Raw genomic sequence first — 18,994 nt, forward strand, 5'->3', positions numbered from 1 at the left:
GATTTCTAAAGTATCATCACCAGTCACAATCATATCATCAACATACATAATCAACAAAGTCACCTTACCAACCCTGTGTTTAATGAATAGAGTATGATCAGTATTGGCCTGTCGGTAACCAAACTTCTTCATAGCTGTGGTAAATCTGCCAAACCATGCCCAAGGAGACCTTTAACCCATATAGCCCCTTTTTCAATTTGCACACGTTCCCCATTTCACCGGTAACTCTATACCCTGGTGGAAGACTCATGTACACTTCTTTTTCTAGTTCACCATGTAAGAATGCATTTTTTACGTCAAATTGCCTCAGGGTCCAATCCAAGTTTACTGCTAAGGACAACAAAACTCTGACAGTATTCATCTTAGCCATAGGTGCAAAAGTATCATGATAATCAACTTCATATGTCTGAGTGAACCCTTTAGCTACTAATCTTGCCTTGTACCTCTTCACAGTACCATCTGCATTATATTTAACTGTAAATACCCATCTGCATCATACAGGCTTCATTCCCTTTGGTATATCAACAATGTCTCATGTATTGTTTTTTTGCAACTCCTCCATTTCAATATTCATGGCTTCAGCCCACTTTGGATCATTAAATGTCTCCTCAACACGGGTTGAAATTTTAATATTATCCATTCTGGTCACAAACGCTTTGCACTCAGGAAATAACATATGATCAAACACATAATGGGCAATAGCATATCTCGCTTTGCCTTTTGGTGAGTAACGATCAGGGAGAACCCCACGGTTTCGTCTAGGCAGTAAAACATAAGAATTATCAGAAGTATGAATAGAAGCACTTACCTTAGGAATATCCAGGGAAGCTTGATCGGGTACTATTAGAGAAGCTTCATGGGGGGCAATCGATTCAGTGACAATAGTAACATCAATTAAAATAGCAGGTTCAGCTAGTGTAGTAGGTTCTGCCGGTGTAGCAGGTTCAGCAGGTTCGGTCGGTTCTTCCCTTTGTATCAAACTATCCAATACTACTCCTCCTTGTAAATCTAGCCAGCTATGTCCTTCACTACTAGTCTCCCCCTGAAGGACATGCTCGGGTGTATCAGAGAAGAACATTTCATCCTCAACAAAAGTAACATCCATAGAGACATATAGACATCGGGCTGCAGGATGATAGCATCGGTAACCTTTCTGATGATAAGAGAAATCCAGAAAGACACAACGAAGAGCACACGGGTCCAGCTTACTCCTCTGATTCTGATGGAGGTGAACATAGACGATACAACCAAACACCTTTGGAGACAGAGTCAACATAGAAGAGGCAGAGACATGATGGGTTAGTACCTGCATAGGAGTTTGGAAATCCAAAACTCGTGAAGGTAGACGATTCAAGAGATAGATGACATAGGTAACATCATCCATCCAGAACCGCTTTGGAACTAACGCACCAAGCAGCAGAGCATGGGTAGCAGCAAGGATTTGCCCATTTTTACGTTCAGCAACCCCATTCTGTTGTGGTGTTTGAGGGCAAGTAGTCTCATGGAGTACACCTTTAGTATGAAAAAAATTGGATAACGCCGAATTAACAAATTCTCCATCATTATCAGATCGAAAAACCTTGATATGGAGCATAAATTGAGTCTGAATCATCTGATAGAAACGCTGAAAAATTTCGACCACATCACTTTTATTTTTCATCCCATATAACCACATCATACGAGTGCAATCATCCACAAATAACACAAACCAACGAACTCCCAAGGCTGTAGAAACCGGGGAAGGTCCCCAAACATCAAAATGAACTAAATCAAATGACATAAGCCATTTATTACAATTTGGAGGGTAGGATACCCAATGAATCTTAGCTAAAATACAAGTCTAACATTAGAAATCAAACTCGTTGACACCATTAAATAATTCAGGAAACAAATGCCGCAAATATCCAAATGAGGCATGACCAAATCGGTAATGTAGCAACCAAATTCGGCGATGCTGAGAAGTTTCGGCGCTACCAGCACGAAGAACCCGACTAGTTGCCACATCATCCACATAATAAAGCCCCCCTTTTTAGTACCACGACCAAAGATCTCCCGAGTCTGGATATCCTGTAGTAAGACAAAAGACTGATACATCAAGACAACGTAGTTTAACCGCCAAGAACTTGCGATACATATATGTTTGTGCCTAAATAAATCACGGTCGCAGAAGGGACCTTTTCGCCATGGCACTGCTCATGGACTGAAATGGCCACGTTTCGTCAAACATTTAGCATTTTCTAAAACAGAAGGAAAATATGAAGGCAGGGTCTTCTCGGCCTCACAACCACGGCATTATGGGCCGAGGCCGAGGTCCATGAGAGACACGGCCAAAGCTACTATGGTCAAATCGCCACGTGGCCTCAGGGTCCCACGACCCATTTAATGAAGTAGTGCCTCTGACCGCCACAGCAAAACCACTGGGTGCAAGAAGCATTTAATGCATGAGGGCAGAAGGGAAGTGATTGTAGTCGGGATTTGGTAACAGGAATCAGAGTGGTTAGGCGCAAACATTCTCACAATGCATTCTCACAGCTTGAGGTCAGATCACCAACCACTGGACCAGAGCATTAAATGAGTTCCCACGGCCAAGAGTGCAGAGCCCACGATCAGGGTGGTGGCCGAGATTTGCCGAGATTTATGGGGGTCATACCACCATGCTTCACGATCCCAAATGCCGATTTGACTACTCACTTGCCCCGATCAGACTCCACCATGCAGATATTTTCAAGCCATCAAGCAGATCTTTTTTCAGCCTCGATTGGCCCTCCAGGACTCCTCCTATAAATATTAAGCTCAAGACCACGTTCAAAGGGTCCAGCACCAAACAAAAGCCTCCCACGGAGCAACTTATTTTTCCTGTAATGCACTTTCAATACCTTTACATGCTTTCCTAGGAGTAGTGGTAGATTGTAAGGAAAATCCATTCATCAATATATCATACGACCCTTGATTTTCAAGGCGCCGGAGCACCATCCCTGTTATCGCCTCATTCACCCCATATATCATACGACCGTCGCTCTCCGAGCAACGCGCCGGAGCACCGCCTAAAACCCACCACCAACACCACCACTAAACGGCCTTGTACCTCAGGCCGTGAACCTGACGGCCGAGACTAGTTCCTCTCTCGCCACATCGTTTGATTAGAAGTCGAACCCAAACAGCGCATCATTTGAACATCTTCTACCCAAAAGGAGGGTGTCACGTGTTGACGCACATCCCCTCAGCCCGGAGCACTAGGCCGTGAGATTTACGACGGACCAACAATATAATAAATTATTAAACAAAGATGGAACCAATAACACTTTGTCCAATGGTAAAGCCGGTGTCAAGAGGATAGAACCAACCCCCGTGACAGGAGCAACAACATTATTAGCAGTTAGAACATGATCACAATGAGGCGGAAGAGTAGTAGAGAATAAAGCAGAATTATACGTCATATGGTCAGTAGCTCCTGAATCAATAATCCAACCTGTGTCTCGGATATCATGGGCATGGAAAGCCTTGCCAAAGTTACCTGGAGGTGGAGGTGTTAAAGTGCTTGAGACGACAGTCAAAGTCGGAGGAGTAGTAGTAAGGTGGTCGTGCCTAGTGGTGATGTCACCACAGAAATGGGGGTAACAGCCACATGAGCTTTGTTGTCTAGTTGTTCCTTTTTGAAACGCATCCGCTCCTTCTCCCAATCTGGTACCCCATGTAATGCCCAGCAGGTGTCGATAGTATATCTCTTTTCACCACAGTGATCACACTTCAGTTTGTCTTTTCTGCAAGTCAGCGACGAGGTGGAACAATGAAGAACCAGACCAGATGCTGAGAAACCAAAGCGTGTTTTTGGAAGCAAACACAACAAAGAGTTCCCAATCTTGGTGCCGAATCCAAGCATAGTAATCAGCGTTAAGCCTCTCGACGAACCATAAAAATACATTTTCGATACTTGGAACTTTATCACTTCGTAGAATATCACTTTGGACCTTGTCATAAGTATCGTCAAGGCCAGATGAAAAATCATACACACGATCTACCATAACAGAGCCTAAAAAGTCTTCATATCATCAAGACACTTCATCCGAAAAAGACGTCTCTTGTCCAATTCAAGCCGATTGTCTTAAATTCGGCAAAATAGTTAGAGACAGGACGACCTTCTTGCTTGAGACGGGTAGCCCGACATCGCAGTTCATAGAGTGGATATATCGAGCCATCATAAAACATCGATTAACAAAGATCCCAAATTTCCTTAGCAGAGTTAGAGTATGAAACATATTCAAGAAACTGGGTTCCATAGTTCGCAGCATCCAACTTTTCACAACAACATCAGCAATTTTCCACTTCCCAAATTTCGGGTCTTTGGAATCAGGGGCATCAGTGTCGCCAATCAGGTAACCCAATTTGCCTTGTGTAGTAGCATGGAGTTCGATCATCGAAGCCCATATCTCATAGTTAGATCCATTCAATTTGAATCCCATAAGGTAGGTTGGTGGACGATTCGGTATGAACCGTCACAATAGGAGTAGAAGAAGAAGATTCAGTGACATCTGACATGGTGATAGATAGCGGCGGCATCAAAAGATTAGGTGACGACGATGACAGTAAGAGATATAAGACAACACAAGCTTAGGTGTATAGGCTAGGTGCAGCAGAAATAGGTATTTTTAGGATTAGGGTTTTGATGTTGTAAAGACGAATCAGAACCCGCTCTGATACCAACTCAAAATAATTATGGTTTAAAACTGATATGTTTACTCTTCTCTCAAGGAGGAATATATATACTACATACAGATTGGTTACAAATAGGAAATATGTACAAAATCTCCTAATTCTACTCAAATTAGATAATTACAATAAAATAGAAATTCTATTCCTAATAGGAACGTTGACTCACGCCAACACCCTGTGCTTAGAGATTTTTGAGCAACATTTCAAATCATCATCCTGCATGCATCATCCGTTTTAGTTTAATTGACTTGAATGTTAGAGTTGAGTTATTTTCTAGGTAGCAATGTTTTCTGTTCTGAAGGTGAAAACTATTGGTATATGTAATGATTGGGAATGGATTAGATTTTGTATTAGATTATATTAGATTCGTAACTTGAAGATTCATATGGTTTTTGGGCACTGGAAGGAAGATTAGAAACAATTAGAAGAAAAAAAAAACCGATTATCACCCGTGCGGTTATACAATTTCTTTTTAAAAAAAATAAGACAAAAACCAAGTATATCCGTGCGGCTATACGATTTATTTAAACAAAAACAAAAACAAAATAACAAACAAAAAACCCACCTAGAGCAAAATGGCCCATATGTATTCAATAATATGTGAGAATTATGTGTATAATACATGAATTTTTTTATATATTATTAAAAAATATGTGTATTAGACATGAAAAATATGTATGTACATGTTCAATAAGAGTATTTTATGTTTGATCTTTATAAAGCACATGAATTTTGCCGAGTACAGCCGAGCGGCGATACTATTCCGTTTTTTTTTTTTTAAAGAAGGAAAAATCGAGCTTTATTTATATAAAAAATTAGGAAAAAATCGAGTATAGCCGTGCGGCAATACTATTTATTTAAACGAAAAAGGGATATGTCCGCAGAAAGCAGCACAGGTTTTAGGGATGAAACAAAAATACGAGTTGATTGATTTGTCACCAGATGCAAGACCCTTGTTAGTTTTTACCAACAAGAAGAGTGGGGCTCAGCGTGGGAATTCACTGAGGCAACGATTGAATATTCTTCTCAAGAAGAGTGGGGTTCAGGTTTGATTTCTCTACCATCTTGTTTACTTGGAAAAATATATTTGCCTTCATTTGTTTAGCCAAGTGAGGTCTTTTAAGTAAGGCTTAAGGTTTAAATGTCTTTGGTGGAAAAAATATTTCCCTTCTTTTATTTTCAAATGAGCCAAGTAAGGTTATTACTGAGGCTTAAGGTTTAAATCTCCGTGGGGTTCAAAAATTAAGATTTGCTAGTTTAGCCCCTTAGTGAAACAGGAAGTCCTAACAGTACATTCTAATTGATTTCTATGGAGTTTGGTGAACCCATTCTCTATTTGTATTTGTGATATATCATATATTGTTGCATCTTTTTGTGTTTTTGCCCGGACTCAAAACTTAATGGTCTGTGTTGGAGTTTCTTCTGCGGTTATTCGAAACAGTCTATCTGCAAGGAAGACTGCAGATTCAGGAATTATATAAAGCTTATGAAAATGTCAAAAATTTGTCTGGGGTCCACTATGGAGCTTTCTATAGCCGACCTAGGAGGTAAACAGCAAAAATATGAGTGGTATTTGAAGCACAAGGACACCCAGCCATTCAGGCAAAGACCAAGATGATTGTCTTTTAAGCAATGCACTTCTTACAACATAATCCATTTCAAATCCAGCAGTGAACTCCAAGCTTAACGAATTACTTCCATTTCTTGCAACCTCAACATCATTACTTATATATACACATTAAAATCAAATACTGATTACCACACAAAACTAAAGCACCCAAGATGAGTTCATCTTTTTCCTGCTGCATTGTCCTTCTCTCTGTCATCTGTTTTTGCACTAAAATCTGCTCTGCAGATTCTGATAATCTCCAGGACACTTGCCCTACATCCCCATCAGCAAAACAAACCATTTGTAAGCAAACGCAAAGTGCTAATTATATTCCCTTTCTTCTTGCACGGAGGCGTCTGTCATTTAATGATCAAGAGAGTAAAAGGATAGCCGTGCGGCTATACTATGTATATCTTAAAAAAGGATGCTCCCAGCCCCTAGGTGCCACTTGTCAAAAGAGTAAAGCCTATTTTCTAAAGATAATAAGGAAAAAAGAGTACCGCCGCACGGCTGTGCTTTTTTTTAAAATTAAAACAAAAGTATAGCCGGGCGGCTATACAATTATATATAGATAAAAATAAAAATAAATAAATAAAAAGACCAGGGCATGGCATAAGCGTGTATAATACATGAATTTTGTGTGTCATACTGAAATTTTTGTAAAAAATATGTGTATTAAACATGAGAAATACGTGCGTACGTGTATAATACATTATTAAACGTGGAAGTGCTAAAATCTTAATACGGGTAATAATTTTGGAAAAGTAAATAATCAAAAAGGGACGATAGATACTAGAGTAATGGCACAATAGTAATGGATAGGGCTCTTGGACGATGGAGAAATTGAATTAAGACACCCAAAAGATTGCACAAAAGACTTGATAAATAGAAATTAATTACTTTGTGTTCTTTTTCTTCAATCTTTTGATGTGAAATAAGAATTAAAATATCATTACTAAGCAAAGTGATTGAAAAAGGCTAAGATATTACTAGATTACGTATATTAAATTAAAGAAGTAGGCCAAAAAACAAAAGTAAAAGAACAAATTATATATTTTTTAAAGATTAAAAATAAAAAAGCGTATAGCCGGGTGGCTATACTACGTATATCTTAAAAAAAGGATGCTCCCAGCCCCTAGGTGCCACTTGTCGAAAGAGTAAAGCCAATGTTTTTTCAAAGATAAGAAAAACGAGTACAGCCGGGCGGCTGTACCGTTTTTTAAAATTAAAAAAAAAAGTATAGCAGTTCGGCGATACTATAATAAAGAAAAAGACCCGGCCATGGCATAAGCCCACGTGTCAAAGAGGAAAAGCCGCTCGGATATAATATTTTTTTGCTAAAAGAATATAGGCGCACGGCTATACTAACAATTGGGTGGACTGAGTACAGCCGTTCGGCTATACCCTTTGTTTTAAAGTACGTATTATTTTTATTCAGTAAAACGTGTATACTACATGAATTTTGTGTATCTTACTGAAATTTTTGTAAAACATATGTGTATTAAATATGAGAAATACGTGCGTATATGTATAATACAATATTAAACGTGAAAGTGCTAAAATCTTAATACGGGTAATAATTTTGGAAAAGTAAATAATCAAAAAGGGACGATAGATACTAGAGCAATGGCACAATAGTAATGGATAGGGCTCTTGGACGATGGAGAAATTGAATTAAGACACCCAAAAGATTGCACAAAAGACTTGATAAATAGAAATTAATTACTTTGTCTTCTTTTTCTTCAATCTTTTGATGTGAAATAAGAATTAAAATATAATTACTAAGCAAAGTGATTAAAAAAGGCTAAGATATTACTTAATTACGTATATTAAATTAAAGAAGTGGGCCAAAAAACAAAAGTAAAAGAACAAATTATATATTTTTTAAAGATTAAAAATAAAAAAGCGTATAGCCGGGTGGCTATACTATGTATATCTTAAAAAAAGGATGCTCCCAGCCCCTAGGTGCCACTTGTCGAAAGCGTAAAGCCTATGTTTTTTCAAAGCTAAGAAAAAAAGAGTACAGCCGAACGGCTGTACAGTTTTTTAGAAGTAAAAAAATAGTATAGCCGTTCGGCTATACTATAATAAAGAAAAAGACCCGGCCATGGCATAAGCCCGCGTGTCAAAGAGGTAAAGCCGCTCGGATATACTATTTTTTTGCAAAAAAGAATATAGCCGCACGGCTATACTAACGATTGGTGGAAAACTGAGTACAGCCGTTCGGCTATACCCTTTGTTTTAAAGTACATATTATTTTTATTCAGTAAAACGAGTATACTACGTGAATTTTGTGTGTCTTACTGAAATTTTTGTAAAACATATGTGTATTAAATATTAGAAATAAGTGCGTACGTGTATAATATATTATTAAACGTGGAAGTGCTAAAATCTTTATACGGGTAATAACTTTGGAAAAGTAAATAATCAAAAAGGGACGATAGATACTAGAGTAATGGCAAAATAGTAATGGATAGGGCTCTTGGACGATGGAAAATTGAATTAAGACACCCAAAAGATTGCACAAAAGACTTGATAAATAGAAATTAATTACTTTGTGTTCTTTTTCTTCAATCTTTTCATGTGAAATAAGAATTAAAATATAATTACTAAGCAAAGTGATTAAAAAAGGCTAAGATATTACTTAATTACGTATATTAAATTAAAGAAGTAGGGCCAAAAAACAAAAGTAAAAGAACAAATTATACATTTTTTAAAGATTAAAAATTAAAAAAGTATAGCCGGGTGGCTATACTATGTATATCTTAAAAAAAGGATGCTCCCAGCCCCTAGGTGCCACTTGTCGAAAGAGTAAAGCCTATGTTTTTTCAAGGATAAGAAAAAGCGAAGTTGCCTTAACCTAATTATTGCTATACTAAACTAAGCAAAGCTACCCCAGCCGTATATGGCTATACCTTAAAAAAAGGATGCCGCGTGTCAAAGAGTAAAGCCGCTACGGATATACTATTTTTGGCAAAACATACCCACCGATTGCTTGATACTAATCCTAAGCCTAAGATATTACTTGATTACGTATATTACTATTACGTATAGCCGGGTGGCTATACTATGTATATCTTAAACCCAGCCCCTAGGTGCCACTTGTCGAAACCTATGTGTATACCGTTGTAGTGTAAAACGTGTATAATACGTGAATTTTGTGTGTCTTATTGTGTGTCTTACTGTAAATTTTTGTAAAACATATGTGTATTAAATATGAGAAATACGTGCGTACGTGTATAATACATTATTAAACGTGGAAGTGCTAAAATCTTTATACGGGTAATAACTTTGGAAAAGTAAATAATCAAAAAGGGACGATAGATACTAGAGTAATGGCATAATAGTAATGGATAGGGCTCTTGGACGATGGAAAAATTGAATTAAGACACCCAAAAGATTGCACAAAAGACTTGATAAATAGAAATTAATTACTTTGTGTTCTTTTTCTTCAATCTTTTGATGTGAAATAAGAATTAAAATATAATTACTAAGCAAAGTGATTAAAAAAGGCTAAGATATTACTTATTACGTATATTAAATTAAAGAAGTAGGCCAAAAAACAAAAGTAAAAGAACAAATTATACATTTTTTAAAGATTAAAAATAAAAAAGCGTATAGCCGGGTGGCTATACTATGTATATCTTAAAAAAAGGATGCTCCCAGCCCCTAGGTGCCACTTGTCGAAAGAGTAAAGCCTATGTTTTCAAGATAAGAAAAAACGAGTACAGCCGAACGGCTTTTAAAAAAAATAGTATAGCCGTTCGGCTATACTATAATATGGCATAAGCCCGCGTGTCAAAGAGGTAAAGCCGCTCGGATATACGCGCATATTATTTTTATTCAGTAAAACGTGTAACTTACTGTAATTTTTGTAAAACATATGTGTATTAAATATGAGAAATACGTGCGTACGTGTATAATACATTATTAAACGAAAAGTAAATAGATACAAATAGTAATGGATAGGGCTCTTGGACGATGGAGAAATTGAATTAAGACACCCAAAAGACTTGATAAATAGAAATTAATTACTTTGTGTTCTTTTTCTTCAATCTTTTCATGTGAAATAAGAATTGAAATATAATTACTAAGCAAAGTGATTAAAAAAGGCTAAGATATTACTTGATTACGTATATTAAATTAAAGAAGTAGGCCAAAAAACAAAAGTAAAAGAACAAATTATATATTTTTTAAAGATTAAAAATAAAAAAGCGTATAGCCGGGTGGCTATACTATGTATATCTTAAAAAAAGGATGCTCCCAGCCCCTAGGTGCCACTTGTCGAAAGAGTAAAGCCTATGTTTTTTCAAGGATAAGAAAAAACGAGTACAGCCGAACGGCTGTACAGTTTTTTAGAATTAAAAAAAATAGTATAGCCGTTCGGCTATACTATAAATAAAGAAAGAGACCCGGCCATGGCATAAGCCCGCGTGTCAAAGAGGTAAAGCCGCTCGGATATACTATTTTTTTGCAAAAAAGAATATAGCCGCACGGCTATACTAACGATTGGTGGAAAACTGAGTACAGCCGGTCGGCTATACCCTTTGTTTTAAAGTACATATTATTTTTATTCAGTAAAACGTGTAAAACGTGTATACTACGTGAATTTTGTGTGTCTTACTGAAATTTTTGTAAAACATATGTGTATTAAATATGAGAAATACGTGCGTACGTGTATAATACATTATTAAACGTGGAAGTGCTAAAATCTTTATACGGGTAATAACTTTGGAAAAGTAAATAATCAAAAAGGGACGATAGATACTAGAGTAATGGCAAAATAGTAATGGATAGGGCTCTTGGACGATGGAGAAAATTGAATTAAGACACCCAAAAGATTGCACAAAAGACTTGATAAATAGAAATTAATTACTTTGTGTTCTTTTTCTTCAATCTTTTCATGTGAAATAAGAATTAAAATATAATTACTAAGCAAAGTGATTAAAAAAGGCTAAGATATTACTTAATTACGTATATTAAATTAAAGAAGTAGGCCAAAAAACAAAAGTAAAAGAACAAATTATACATTTTTTAAAGATTAAAAATTAAAAAAGTATAGCCGGGTGGCTATACTATGTATATCTTAAAAAAAGGATGCTCCCAGCCCCTAGGTGCCACTTGTCGAAAGAGTAAAGCCTATGTTTTTTCAAGGATAAGAAAAAACGAGTACAGCCGAACGGCTGTACAGTTTTTTAGAATTAAAAAATAGTATAGACGTTCGGCTATACTACAAATAAAGAAAGAGACCCGGCCATGGCATAAGCCCGCGTGTCAAAGAGGTAAAGCCGTTCGGATATACTATTTTTTTGCAAAAAAGAATATAGCCGCACGGCTATACTAACGATTGGTGGAAAACTGAGTACAGCCGTACGGCTATACCCTTTGTTTTAAAGTACATATTATTTTTATTCAGTAAAACGTGTATACTACGTGAATTTTGTGTGTCTTACTGAATTTTTGTAAAACATATGTGTATTAAATATGAGAAATACGTGCGTACGTGTATAATACATTATTAAACGTGGAAGTGCTAAAATCTTTATACGGGTAATAACTTTGGAAAAGTAAATAATCAAAAAGGGACGATAGATACTAGAGTAATGGCAATAATAGTAATGGATAGGGCTCTTGGACGATGGAAAAATTGAATTAAGACACCCAAAAGATTGCACAAAAGACTTGATAAATAGAAATTAATTACTTTGTGTTCTTTTTCTTCAATCTTTCGATGTGAAATAAGAATTAAAATATAATTACTAAGCAAAGTGATTAAAAAAGGCTAAGATATTACTTAATTACGTATATTAAATTAAAGAAGTGGGCCAAAAAACAAAAGTAAAAGAACAAATTATACATTTTTTAAAGATTAAAAATTAAAAAAGTATAGCCGGGTGGCTATACTATGTATATCTTAAAAAAAGGATGCTCCCAGCCCCTAGGTGCCACTTGTCGAAAGAGTAAAGCCTATGTTTTTTCAAGGATGAAGAAAAAAGAGTACAGCCGGACGGCTGTACAGTTTTTTAGAATTAAAAAAAATAGTATAGCCGTTCGGCTATACTATAAATAAAGAAAGAGACCCGGCCATGGCATAAGCCCGCGTGTCAAAGAGGTAAAGCCGATCGGATATACTATTTTTATGCAAAAAATATATAGCCGCGCGGCTATACTAACGAATTGGTGGATACCCTTTGTTTTAAAGGTACATATTATTTTTATTCAGTAAAACGTGTATACTACGTGAATTTTGTGTGTCTTACTGAAATTTTTGTAAAACATATGTGTATTAAATATGAGAAATACGTGCGTACGTGTATAATACATTATTAAACGTGGAAGTGCTAAAATCTTTATACGGGTAATAACTTTGGAAAAGTAAATAATCAAAAAGGGACGATAGATACTAGAGTAATGGCAAAATAGTAATGGATAGGGCTCTTGGACGATGGAAAAATTGAATTAAGACACCCAAAAGATTGCACAAAAGACTTGATAAATAGAAATTAATTACTTTGTGTTCTTTTTCTTCAATCTTTTGATGTGAAATAAGAATTAAAATATAATTACTAAGCAAAGTGATTAAAAAAGGCTAAGATATTACTTAATTACGTATATTAAATTAAAGAAGTGGGCCAAAAAACAAAAGTAAAAGAACAAATTATACATTTTTTAAAGATTAAAAATAAAAAAGCGTATAGCCGGGTGGCTATACTATGTATATCTTAAAAAAAGGATGCTCCCAGCCCCTAGGTGCCACTTGTCGAAAGAGTAAAGCCTATGTTTTTTCAAAGGATAAGAAAAAACGAGTACAGCCGAACGGCTGTACAGTTTTTTAGAATTAAAAAAAATAGTATAGCCGTTCGGCTATACTATAAATAAAGAAAGAGACCCGGCCATGGCATAAGCCCGCGTGTCAAAGAGGTAAAGCCGCTCGGATATACTATTTTTTTGCAAAAAAGAATATAGCCGCACGGCTATACTAACGATTGGTGGAAAACTGAGTACAGCCGGTCGGCTATACCCTTTGTTTTAAAGTACATATTATTTTTATTCAGTAAAACGTGTGTAAAACGTGTATACTACATGAATTTTGTGTGTCTTACTGAAATTTTTGTAAAACATATGTGTATTAAATATGAGAAATACGTGCGTACGTGTATAATACATTATTAAACGTGGAAGTGCTAAAATCTTTATACGGGTAATAACTTTGGAAAAGTAAATAATCAAAAAGGGACGATAGATACTAGAGTAATGGCAAAATAGTAATGGATAGGGCTCTTGGACGATGTAAAAATTGAATTAAGACACCCAAAAGATTTCACAAAAGACTTGATAAATAGAAATTAATTACTTTGTGTTCTTTTTCTTCAATCTTTCGATGTGAAATAAGAATTAAAATATAATTACTAAGCAAAGTGATTAAAAAAGGCTAAGATATTACTTAATTACGTATATTAAATTAAAGAAGTGGGCCAAAAAACAAAAGTAAAAGAACAAATTATACATTTTTTAAAGATTAAAAATTAAAAAGTATAGCCGGGTGGCTATACTATGTATATCTTAAAAAAAGGATGCTCCCAGCCCCTAGGTGCCACTTGTCGAAAGAGTAAAGCCTATGTTTTTTCAAGGATAAGAAAAAACGAGTACAGCCGAACGGCTGTACGGTTTTTTAGAATTAAAAAATATGGTATAGACGTTCGGCTATACTACAAATAAAGAAAGAGACCCGGCCATGGCATAAGCCCGCGTGTCAAAGAGGTAAAGCCGCTCGGATATACTATTTTTTTGCAAAAAAGAATATAGCCGCACGGCTATACTAACGAATGGTGGAAAACTGAGTACAGCCGTACGGCTATACCCTTTGTTTTAAAGTACATATTATTTTTATTCAGTAAAACGTGTATACTACGTGAATTTTGTGTGTCTTACTGAATTTTTGTAAAACATATGTGTATTAAATATGAGAAATACGTGCGTACGTGTATAATACATTATTAAACGTGGAAGTGCTAAAATCTTTATACGGGTAATAACTTTGGAAAAGTAAATAATCAAAAAGGGACGATAGATACTAGAGTAATGGCAATATAGTAATGGATAGGGCTCTTGGACGATGGAAAAATTGAATTAAGACACCCAAAAGATTGCACAAAAGACTTGATAAATAGAAATTAATTACTTTGTGTTCTTTTTCTTCAATCTTTTGATGTGAAATAAGAATTAAAATATAATTACTAAGCAAAGTGATTAAAAAAGGCTAAGATATTACTTAATTACGTATATTAAATTAAAGAAGTAGGCCAAAAAACAAAAGTAAAAGAACAAATTATATATTTTTTAAAGATTAAAAATAAAAAAGCGTATAGCCGGGTGGCTATACTATGTATATCTTAAAAAAAGGATGTTCCCAGCCCCTAGGTGCCACTTGTCGAAAGAGTAAAGCCTATGTTTTTTCAAAGATAAGAAAAAACGAGTACAGCCGAACGGCTGTACAGTTTTTTAAAATTAAAAAAATAGTATAGCCGTTCGGCTATACTATAATAAAGAAAGAGACCCGGCCATGGCATAAGCCCGCGTGTCAAAGAGGTAAAGCCGCGGAGACATAATAGTAATGGATAGGGCTCTTGGAGAAATTGAATGAAGACACCCAAAATATTTCACAAAAGACTTAATAAATAGAAATTAATTACTTTGTGTTCTTTTTCTTCAATCTTTTCAAATGAAATAAGAATTAAAATATAATTACTAAGCAAAGTGATTAAAAAAAGCTAAGATAATATAATCACTTTGTGTTACAAGTCCGTTCAAATGATAACACGTATTTGTATTGTGTATAAAATTCATTATTAATTTAGAATTTAGAAATTAGATTGTATTTTCCACATTCTTGTACCTTTTTTTTTTGTTGGACCACATTCAGGGAGGTTAACTTTTCTGCTGATTCTCTGGCCAAGATGGGGCATGAGATGGAAATGGGTATTGTTTTGCCTCCTAGTGGTATTACTGGTGTCCTCCAAGAAGACAGGGATGGCCTTTTAAGGTCTAGATTGATTTATATTTAGTTGTTGTCTGGGCTTAGCCCTCTTTGTTACCAAAAAAAAGAATGTATGCAAATCCTGTTAAGTGAGGTAACTTAATAAATATGCAATCCTGCTCCTCTGAGTCTGGTTGAATTTGTAGTTTACTTCACACTTTGTCATCATCAACTTTAATTTTCTTTGTGCTGATTTGTGCGCATCTTCTCATTTGTTTCTGAATCAAGGTCATCATTAACTGTCACTTTTCTTCAATTTTTTCATAAATTGTTTGAGAACAATCAGTATAAAACCAAAATTACAGAATAATAAAAACCAACGAATATATTTTATATAGATATAATTGAATTAATACAACAATAATATACACAAATATATATATAATCCAAGCTCAAACCATGTTGAGGCTCAAGTTTGCCTCCACTAGGCCCATACTCTATTTGGTAATTCTATTGTGTTGGTGCTTATAAACTATGGAAGAAAACTACTCTCTTCCAATGTGGGACTACATGCAAGTGTATTTTCCTATACAAACTCTAACATAAATTGCATTCCCATGGCTTTCATCTTACTCAAACATTCTCCGAACCCCACCAAGCACGTCTTTTCTGCACTTTGAAGCTTCCTTTTCACTAGCTATGGTAAACTTTGGGAAACTTACGACATATTCAAGCAGTATAGCCGCGTGTCTCTACTATTTTAATATTCAAAAATTGTTTAGCTGTATAGCCGAGCGGCTTTGCTATTATTTCAATATACGAATATTTTAAAGAAGTATCGCCGAGCCACTATACTATTTAAATATTCGAATATATTTAAGACGTATCGCCGTGCGGCTATAATATATAAATATACGATTTTTTTAGACGTATAGCCGCTCGGCTATACCATTTTAATATTCGAATATTTTTAAACTGTATAGCCGGGCGGCTATACGATTTAAATATACGGAAATATTTGAGCAGTATAGCCGACCGGCGTTACTATTTTATTATTCGAAAATAATGAAGAGGTATAGCCGCACGGCGATACTATTTTAAGTTCATTAAGAAGTATAGCCGTTCGGCTATACTATTTTAATATTCGAATATTTTTAAGAAGTATAGCCGCTCTGCTATGCTATTTAAATATACGAATATATTTGAGAAGTATAAAAATGTGCCTTCAACCTTAACTCTAGCGGTTTTTGTGCGGGAAAAGGGTACGGGAAGCCTTCTACAGGGCGGCGTTTTGGCTCCACCAGAATCACCCCATGACGCTTGTTTGTGTGTGGACGAAATCACCCCAATACGCTAGCGTGCAATCTCCCCTCTTTTTCCGGTTCGTTGGGGAATTTATGGGAAGTTGTAGATATTCTCTACCGCCTTCTAGGAGATCAAGGCCAAGACATCGCGGCGGAGCGGCTCCACAGTGACCCGGACTATAAGCTGTTACGCGACTTGGTTATGGATCTATTGATGGAGCGCTTGGAGTCTGATGTTGACAAAATAATGCATCACAAGCTGCAACTTAAGCCATCCGATTACTTAACGGACGAGGAGGATGAGTTCAAGGAAAAAGAAGACGATGAAGGTACTACTTTTGATCCTCATCGTTTCGACACCGAGGCTGCAGCGTGTTTCGTTACCAAACACCCCACGGCCTCTCATGCCGCCCGCTCCATTTTGCTGTGTGAAAGCATTGTGAAGAGGTTTTTCACACCCGAATCAGTTCAATCTATGAATTGGAAGAGTGGGAGAAGTTTAGGAAATTGGTTTTGGCGCCCTTGCGCAATTATTGGTATCGTCTAGGAATGTTTGACCATCGCTGGAGCTGGGTGTTTGAGAAGCAGAAGTTGTGGCATCTTCAAACCGCAGTTAACAGTGACAGGCAGAGGAGGTATGAGGTTGAGAAGTATTTGGAGGAGGTGAAAGTAGCAGCAGCAAGAGGAGGAGGCGGCATTGGCATAATAAAGCCGGATGCTTTGGTTCTAGGGGAGATCATAGAATATGCATGCTATGCGGATTTCAGGGAAGCGGTTGAGCTTCAGTGGAAGGCAATGGTGGAGGACATAAAACAGCAGCAAAAGCAGGGTTTGGGGAACTTTAAAAACTGCTTGGCAGTGTGTTGTTTCACCGATATCCTGGGCAATGGCAGAGCATGGACTATGACTTTGGGACTTGTGGTGTCTGAGTGAAGAGCCGGTATGGAAAGGAAAGGTGATCACTTTCGGTGATTCCCAATATGAGCTGCTGCTGCATTCGATACAAGGCGATGATCTCAAATCCAAGGCCAAGTTTATGATGAGGACAAACAATGATTTCAGCATAGCTAAGTGGCTGTGAATGAGAACTTAAAGCCAGAGCAGATGGTCAAAAAGGTGTTTGTGTTCACCGACTTTTCATGCCATGTTATTGACTGGAAGCCTAGTTATGAGGCAGTACGGAGTAAGTTTAAGGAGCAAGGCTATGGGGATGATGAGATCCCAAAAGTTTTGATTTGGGGTCTTTTTGACTTTAACATGCCTAGTATAGTAGAACCTCATCCAGGGCTGAAGATTTTGAGTGGCTACTCAGACAATTTGGGCAAGTTATTCTTGGACAATGGTGGAGAAATTGGCCCGCACCAACTCATGGAAGCAGCCATTGCTGACAAAGAGTTCAAGCTCTCTCTGTGGTCGACTGAATTTAAGTGAGATCAAGATCAATGAATTAGATATTTTGAGGTATGATGATCTAATCTGATGATATGATTTCATCAATTAGGTAGAATATTAATTAATTGGTTTATTAACCTTTATGTAGCACTGTTATATAGACTAGCCTGTGCTTAGAGATTCTTGAGCAACATTTCAAATCATCATCCTGCATCATCTCTGTTTTAGTTTAATTGAATGTTAGAGTTGAGTTATTTTCTAGGTTTAGCTAGCTAGCTAGCAATATTTTTTGCTCTGGAAGTGAAAACTAATGGTATGTACTGATTGGGGATGATTACATTTTATAGTATATTATATTATATTCGAGACTTAAACGATTCATATGGTTTTTGGGCACTGGAAGATTAGAAATAAGATTACATACTCTGTTTCTTATTTTAAGTACAGGGGAGCATGCAAATTCTCCATGGACATATGCCATAAGTGACCACAAAGAAAAACAGAAGGCAGCTCATGAACTTATTCTTTTATGAGATATAAAACTGATCAGGCAGAAACTTTCATTTTAATCTTCTGCTTATATTGTGTTCACATCATGAAAAACTGGAAATGCTAATGCTACAAAAGCACTTGTGGAAAGATGAATCAGAATATGATAGGGGCCCAGAGTTAAGAACAGAGTTACAGACATCTGTCCCAAAAATGGCAACACCTTTGGAGTATAAATGTGATACCAACAATCCCTCCTTAATCTAATTGGAGTTTCATGATTATGCATATTCATTGCTTTGCAGCAACCATGTTCTAGTAAATTAATGAATTTTTTTATTTTTTTTTTTTTGGCGGATGCTCAAGGCCTCATAATTTCATAAGAACTGAAGTTTAGCATAGCATTGCTTTAAGTTTAGGTTCTCTACCCAAGTTGTGATAGTGTAGGTAATGTTTGACTTTCCTTTTCCTTTGCACCCTTTGAGTTCCAGACAAACCTTTGAGTTCCAGACA

This window comes from Prunus mume, linkage group LG7 (assembly GCF_029339155.1).
Source record: "Prunus mume cultivar Tortuosa linkage group LG7, ASM2933915v1, whole genome shotgun sequence".
NCBI lineage: Eukaryota > Viridiplantae > Streptophyta > Magnoliopsida > Rosales > Rosaceae > Prunus > Prunus mume.